Here is an 8122-nt window from a genome sequence, read left to right on the forward strand (position 1 = left end):
TTGTCCTTGGGTTAGGGCCATACCCTGTTAATCCAACTTAACCAACACATTAGGTTTCATAATTCAACAATAAATCCAGGCGACCATATCGCTCTAACTTGATTGATCCTTTACTTCCAAGCAAATACATGTCTTCCCTTAACTTGGCAATTGCTCCCAAGAAAGGTGATGTAACAGGATGATTACTCATCCTCTTGCAAGTTAAACTTGTGCAAGAACCTGCCAACCTCATTCCAAGGAATGGCAAAACTCTCTTGTGATCAAACCAAAAGGGGTAAGGTCCAACAATACTATTGGATCTCTAAATAATTTGGTAGGTTTGAGCCCTTCTATCTTGTTGTGTAGGCCAAGATTTAGTCACTAAAGCTTTACGTACACCGGTGTATATTTATGATGCAACAAAGGCAATTGCTTGATTCATCTTATTCGCATTTCATATTGTAATTATGCTCATTTAGTCCTACCAAGATATCCATTATTCCTTGGAGGCTTCTTTATGTTTGTTCTAGTATTTGATGTAATGTGTAGAATCTTTCTATTGAAAATAATTATTCGCATACATAAAATCAAGGGAAGAAAGAATCCAAGGAGCTTTTGGTTGTAGTTCAATGCTTCCAATCCCAACCACTACTCTACAAAATTGGTAGCTCCTTGGATTTCCTTTAAATTTTCCATCATGTCCCACAACTATATAGGTGTCTATGAGCACTATCATGGTCACATGCAAATCTCAAGTGGCACGCTTATATGAAAGGGTCCTTAGACCTAAAAATGAACGCAATTGTAGATGTGCCCCAAGCTTCTTTTCCTAATTCACAAAACAGATTTGCAACCTTCTTCCTTCTAGCGTGTGTCACATATATACGAGTGGACACTATAGGTTTTGCATGGGAAGTAAAAACAATGATCATGAAATTGAACTTCTTACACCTAGTAAAGAAAATATCCGACTCTTTTTCAATAGAAAATATAGCATCAGTGCTCTAAACCAAATTAGAGGGTGTATTTTGCACTCTTACCTTATAGGTGGTTCTATAAGCCCAAAGAGCCTCATATGGATGCTCATCCCAATCTTATTTATAAGAAGTTATTGTTTTAGTTAAAATCCCACAAATAATTTGATTAGTTACTTCTACTTGGTTATGAACTCTAGGGCAATAAAGCATTGATTTGCGATGCTTAATCTTATATAGTTCTATGAATTTGCTAATTAGACCATTCAAGACATGGGAACCTTGATCACCTACTGATTTGAGTGGGCAACCAAATATGTTATAATGTTTTTATACATGAACTTAGCTACCTCAATGGCTTTATCTGTCTTACAAGCTTCTGTTTCCACCCACTAAGTAATATAATAAGTACAAACAAAGATATCTTGATTGGTATCTTGTAGTCCGATCAATTGGACCCAAAAAATCAATGCTTCATTTCTCAAAAGAGGATATATAATGCAAATATAGTTGTCAAAGGTATAGAGAAACTCTTAGAAGGTCAACCAATCCTATGACATACGCTACATTTTCAGAAATAATAATACGCATTCTTAAATAAGCTAGGCCACCAATAACTAGATAATAGAACCTTCCTTGCTATTAATTTACCAACAAAATGGCCACCATAAGGTTCATCATGCAATAAATTTGAAACCACTTGAACTTCATCTTCCTATACACATAAATGATAAATGCCCTCTCTAGGGAAGAATTTATATGGCTAACCCCCTTATCATCCATTATAGGAGCATTCTTGCATCAATATCTCTAGCTTTCTTCATTTATCTGCACCAGGTGGATACCGAGCGGTACGAAGAAAATTAGCAATGTTTGCATCACTTAGATTATGGCTTGCATAAAAAATTAGATTATCCCCATTATTGTTATTTTCTTGAAATAAAATAGCTCTAACATCATACATAAATTTATCTGATTGGAGTGAAAATCCTTCATACAATTGGAGGGTGCCAATACTAGTTCTTCAATCAACTTTTACTTAAGAATTTCAAATGCTTCCTAACAGATACTATCCCAATTAAAAGGAGTGTCCTTTCATAGCAGGTTTTGTTAAGGATGATGTCACCTTTGTAACATCAAAAATAAACTATCGAAAATAATTGAAATGCCCCAAAAATCTGCATAGTTGTCTAAGATTTGTTGGACCAAGTGGTGGAAGTTTAGTAATCTTAGCAATTTTAGTAAGATCCATGGCAATACCTTCCTTAGAAACAATAGTTCCTTTTGGAACTCAAAAAATACATTTATCAAGTTTAATGAAATACCCGCTTCATCACTACATTCAAATACTTGTCACAACAATTGAGCAATTTCTTTTTCCATCGATACAAAAGTTGTCCAATAACACTTCCAGCTACTATCAAATATAATCTTGGTAGGTTGGAATCATAACCCTTTAAAATGTTATGGGGTGCCTTGCACAAACCAAAAGTCATTAGTTTGTGAGTGAATGTGTCGCATTCAATGCTAAAAGTAACTTTATAGTTATCCTCATGATGAATTAATACTTTATTATAACCTAGTAAACCAAGCCATAAAAAATATGGTTCATGGCCAAAGTCTTTATCAAGTACTTGATCTATAAATGGCAAAGGAAAATGATATTCTTGTGTCTTATTGTTAAGCTCCCTATAATTAACAAAAATATAGATTTTTTTGATATTTCTCTTCTATACTACCACGTTAGGAAATACCCATTTGCTATAAGAAAAAAGATATGTGAATCGTGCATCTAGAAGCTTAGAAATTAGAGCTTTCACCAATTCTGCATACACAGGATTTATTATCCATTGAGGTTGACTAACAATCTTTGTGCCTAGTTCTAAGTCAATATAATATTGACAGGCAAAGTTAAGCTTTAATATAATTAAGGTTCTTACAAGCACAATGAAATCCCTTAACATGTGCTCATAATACTTCTTCAAATCTTTCTCAATCGTGGGGTTGTCATTGAGCCCCTAGATCTAAGTATTTTCCTTCTATCATTTCTCTTTTTACCATCTCCACTTTAGGCTCGTCAACATATCAAAAATCTATATCATGAGGTTTTACTATAAGCACATCTTTAGATATTTTCATTGAAACACTTTCAAGTAAAACATGCCTTGCACTCGAATCTGGTGATTCTTCCTCGACAATCACATAATAAACCAATGGTAAAGCCCTATAAATACAATAGCTAATTATCCTGAGTATCATACGTAGTTTATATCTTATAGACATTAATTTGATACATCAAGGTCTTTCTAGTATATCTTCCTTTCCTTTTACTCAAGCAATGCAAGGTAGTCTTCAAATCCCTGTTACTTGCTATTACTACGAGCATGATCTTAATAGAACCAATTATTTGGGAGATCTCCTCTCGTCACATGAAAATTGAGCATAATAAAATCCATTACATAATAAAATCCCATCCCCATACATAATAAAATCCATTACACTTTCCTTTGGATGGGGTAACACGACCTCACACATATTTTGCAATGAAGCATTGACTAATTTAAGTTGGCTTCTCATTGGCTTCTAGGATATCCACGAGCCGCCTCTTAGAATAACAATACATATTACATTTTATTTCCACTTGAACACTTAAAGAAATGATACAAGCAAGGAGAGATAGTAGGATTTTTCACTCGCAATTTAATTCAAAAGATAGATATAGACTTGTCTTTCTTTCAAATTTTATTTATTTGCTCACATTCAACCAACCATTCCTTGAAATTAGGTAAAATTTGTCCCATTTCTTGCACATCACTATTTCTTTTCTATTATTGCTCTTCTAACTATACCTCTACAAGTGAATTTTTTAAAAAATATTGTCTCTCCCTAAATTGGAATTCTAATTTCTCTTTTCGTAGCTCAAAAATTTTCTTTATCACTTCATTCACAACAATCAGTGTTGCTGCCTCATGCCCTATTTGTGATGTCTCATTTAATTCTCTAATTGTTTTTTATAACTGCCTTGACATCCATTAGACGTCTACACAAATCTTTTGAAGGCCAAAGATGGGTCATCCTTATCTTATTTAATGTCAACCATTGTAAAGGTTTGCAACTATCCTTATTTCTCCTATCTCTTTCCCTCTTTTCCGATCGACTATAATAAGATCTTCTAGCAACAATTGGAAGTTGTTTAAACCCAAAAAGTAGAACATCTACCTCATAGTAAGGATATGGAATAAGGAAACTATCATTAGGTTCACCATAATCATCCTCAATAGTGCCAATTTCCTCATTACTTCATACGAATTTGTCATCCATTCATCTATATCTTCCTCTTTTGAGTTATTCCTGGAAAAGTTTTTCGACCTGCTATATGCCAAAAATGCATCCCCACGGTCACCTTCCTTCTCATCTTTATGAGATCCAAGACATGCTTCAAAAAATGAAACATTCCAATAATTGAATTCATGGATTATATAATCAAGATGTCTATCCTTCTTTGTTGAGATCATTAAGTAATCCAGGGTTGTATCTTTAGAGATTGACAACCGATGAGTAATATTGCTATGAGAGTCATTATCTGGTGGGAAATTAGTAGTATATTCACCAATACTTACTTGTTCTCCTTTTTTAGGCTATGTGTAGTATTTACCTCTACTTTGATCATCCATACATTAAACTATATGGATAGGTTCTAGATTCTTCAACCCTAATTATTGCATCGTATGCTCTATCATTAAACTAACTTTTGAACCACCATCCAATTGTACTTCACTTAACAAATGACCGTTCATAGTAGTATCAATAATTAGTACTGTTAGATCCACAGATAGATCTACTATTTTTACTTCTTATTTGTTTTCATTTTGGACCTCATTTTAACTCTTTTCATGCTTCCAACTTTCAATTTGGAAAACATCATCCTACTCGCGGACCTTGCATAAGAGATTTCTATAATAATGTAGACCACCCTACTTCAAATTCTAATCCCAAGTGTTGTACTTTGCTCTCTAATTTTCTTAAGTCATATGAACCTAAAAATGCTAATCCAAGTGTCTTGGATACCAATTTCAAGAATGTAATTTAACACCATATTGGGGAATATGGGAATTTCCCATAAGTTTGGGACACATGGTCAAATCTTTGGATTTGTCATAACTTGAACACTATAACTCCAAATCAAGCGCTCTATATCTCAATAGATTCCAATTTTTCAAGCGCTTTCAAATGATAGGTCACATCATATGGTTTTAAGAAACTTATGTGCATGTTATCTGGGTGCCACCTTTTTAGTATTCAAAAAATGGGAATTGGGAAATTCCCAAACTCACTAATATTGTGTTATTTGTTATAAATGCAATCGTATATGCTATGTCAGGGACCCATATAGCCCAATAATAGAGGGAAAATGGCCTAAGAAATACGACACTTCTATGTCCTTTCCTAAGGATAGTATACAAAGATGTCATTATTCTACCTCCAAAGTGGACCCACTTTGATGGAAACTCTATAGATTCCTTTTTTGGCCAAAGAGTTTCCTCTTTTACCAAGTGTCAATGTAAGTGAAGGACTAAACACCCATGACCAAATATCTTTTAATTTTCCTTAATGGTAGTATTTTAGATGGTTGCTAAAACTCCTTAAAGGATCTTCACTATGAGTCCTTTATTAGTGTCTTCTTTAACGCTAGTAATGGCCCATTCTAAAGTTCAGTGCAACCTTAGTAATACTCCTCTCTAGCTAAAAGGTCTTGGAACACCTTGCTGAAGTATAAGGCTTTGTTCTACTTTTTTCCAACCTTAACTTGACTTTGCACTAGCTCTTTAAAGATTGCATATGGTTCTGGTTTTGTATTGCTACCTTAACCAACCACAATAGTCGCATAGATTTGAAGTCATAAAAGAGTGGGAGTGTTGGGGTTATCAAAGTGAATATTGGTCCTCCCCCTAAGAGATTTATGGTAAACTCAATCTCAAAACTTCTAACCTTGATAACCAGACAACATCAATATTTTCGAACTGCAATGTATTATAATTATAAGTATACCTTTAATTATAATGTATAATTAAGAAAGCTAATAATCATAGTATATTATTTATATGAGTTATAATTTTTATTATAATAAATATTATTATAATTTCATTAGTAACTCTAATAATTAATTTGTGTCACAAATTAGCATAACATTCTCATGTGAATTTTTGTTTTGAGAATGCATTTAAATGAGTATCTCTTGGAAATTTTGTATACAATTGCAAATATAACATTCTCATGTGAACTTTTTGTTTTGAGAATACATTTGAATTAGTATATCTTTCTATAAATTATCCAAAAATTTATTGAAACTCAAAAATAATATTCTTAACTTCTTTGCAATTTTTGATAATCTTCTAAATAGTATACGCAATTTTCTACCTATGAGAATCCTTATTTTTGCTCAAAATAATCACTTTTTAAATTTAAAAATATAGTAAACCTTATTAGAAATAAATAGTTGAAAATCTTAACATATTTTCATAGTAGAAAATCATCACAAAAAACATTTCTTTTATTCCTAGTATGTTTTTTTAAAAAAATTTAATGATTTTTCAAATATCCATCTGTGATCAAGTTGATGAATTTTTATCATTTATTTATTTTTCAAATTTGTTAAACATGGTTTGAGCGATTGAATGATTATTTATACTACAACAAGGAATATAATTTGGTAGGCTTGAGCTCTTCTATCTTGTAGTGTAGGCCAAGTTTTAGTCTCGAAAGCTTTATGTACACCCATGTATATTTATGATGCAACAAAGGTAATTGCTTCATTCATCTTATTCGCCTTTCATACTGTAATTGTGCACATTTTGTCCTACCAAGATATCCATTATTCCTTGGAGGCTTCTTTATGTTTATTCAAGTATGTGTCATAATGTGTAGAATCTCTCTATTGAAAATAATTATTTTAATGCACAAAAGCAAGGGAAGAAAGAATCCAAGCAGCTTTTGGTTTTAGTGCAATGGTTCCAATGTCAACCATGACTCTACAAAACAAGTAGCTCCTTGGATTTCCTTTTGTCATCATGTCCCACATCTATATAGGTGTCTATGAGCACTTTCATAGTCACATGTAAACCTCAAGTGGACACGCTTATAAAAAAGGTTCCTTAGACCTAAAAATGAACACAAATGTAGATGTTCCCCAAATTTCGTTTCCTAATTCACAAAAATGAATCTACCACCTTTTTCCTTCTAGTCTGTGAATTACATATATACCACGTGAAATGAAATTTGTAAGAGTGACACAAGCGAAATCACAATCATAGTCATCCAAAAACTTCAAAGTAACTATTGTTTCTCATTAATATCCTTTTGCATTCTACGTGTGAAAGCATGCATTGGCGATAGAAAAATGATTGTTGAGGAGAGCACCTAAAGCCTATGGCGTTCTTTACAGTCGAGAGTACTCACTCACTTTTTCTTGGTAGTACTACAAAAGGTACAAAAGTTCCGGCACCAATTGTTTGCTCACCCAATATGGTGTGAGCTCTTTCGAGAATGTTACTTTTTCTTCCCTTGTGTTATCATGTGATGGTTACTAAATTAACTCAGTCTATTACTCACACATACACACACACGTGCACACAAATTTTTAAAGGATAAACCATTACATAAAATTTGTATTTGTGTGTGTCTATGTGAAGGCAAACATAAAAGGAAAACTTAGTAATTTATGTAATGGTATATCCTTTAAAAGTGTGAGTCTGTGTATGTGGTGTGGTGTTGTGTTAACCAAAAAATTCTAAAGGAACGAGGGTGCACATGCTCTTTTTTTCATTCTTCTTATTCTTATTCTTCTTTCTTTTTTATTTTCCTTTTTAAAAGAAAAATCTTGCATATTTCTTCAGCTACTATATCATATAGAGAAATGGCACAAAACTATCACAATTGTAGTTAGATTGGCCAACAATTTTAGCTTTACAAGATAGGAGGTTTGGATAACATCCTTACAAGGTCTATCACAAAAGGTTGAAAACATTTTGGATTGCTCACTATCCTACCAAAATAGATGAACCTTATCTTTTAGGAAACTATCATAAGATGAGATGAGAGCTCATTATAAGTTGGCCAATCAAATCATACGTATTGTTTTCACTACCCATACATACACGAAAATATACTTG

The sequence above is a fragment of the Lygodium microphyllum genome, chromosome 16 (assembly GCF_053477565.2).
Source record: "Lygodium microphyllum isolate KBCC chromosome 16, Lygodium_microphyllum_v1.1.10, whole genome shotgun sequence".
NCBI lineage: Eukaryota > Viridiplantae > Streptophyta > Polypodiopsida > Schizaeales > Lygodiaceae > Lygodium > Lygodium microphyllum.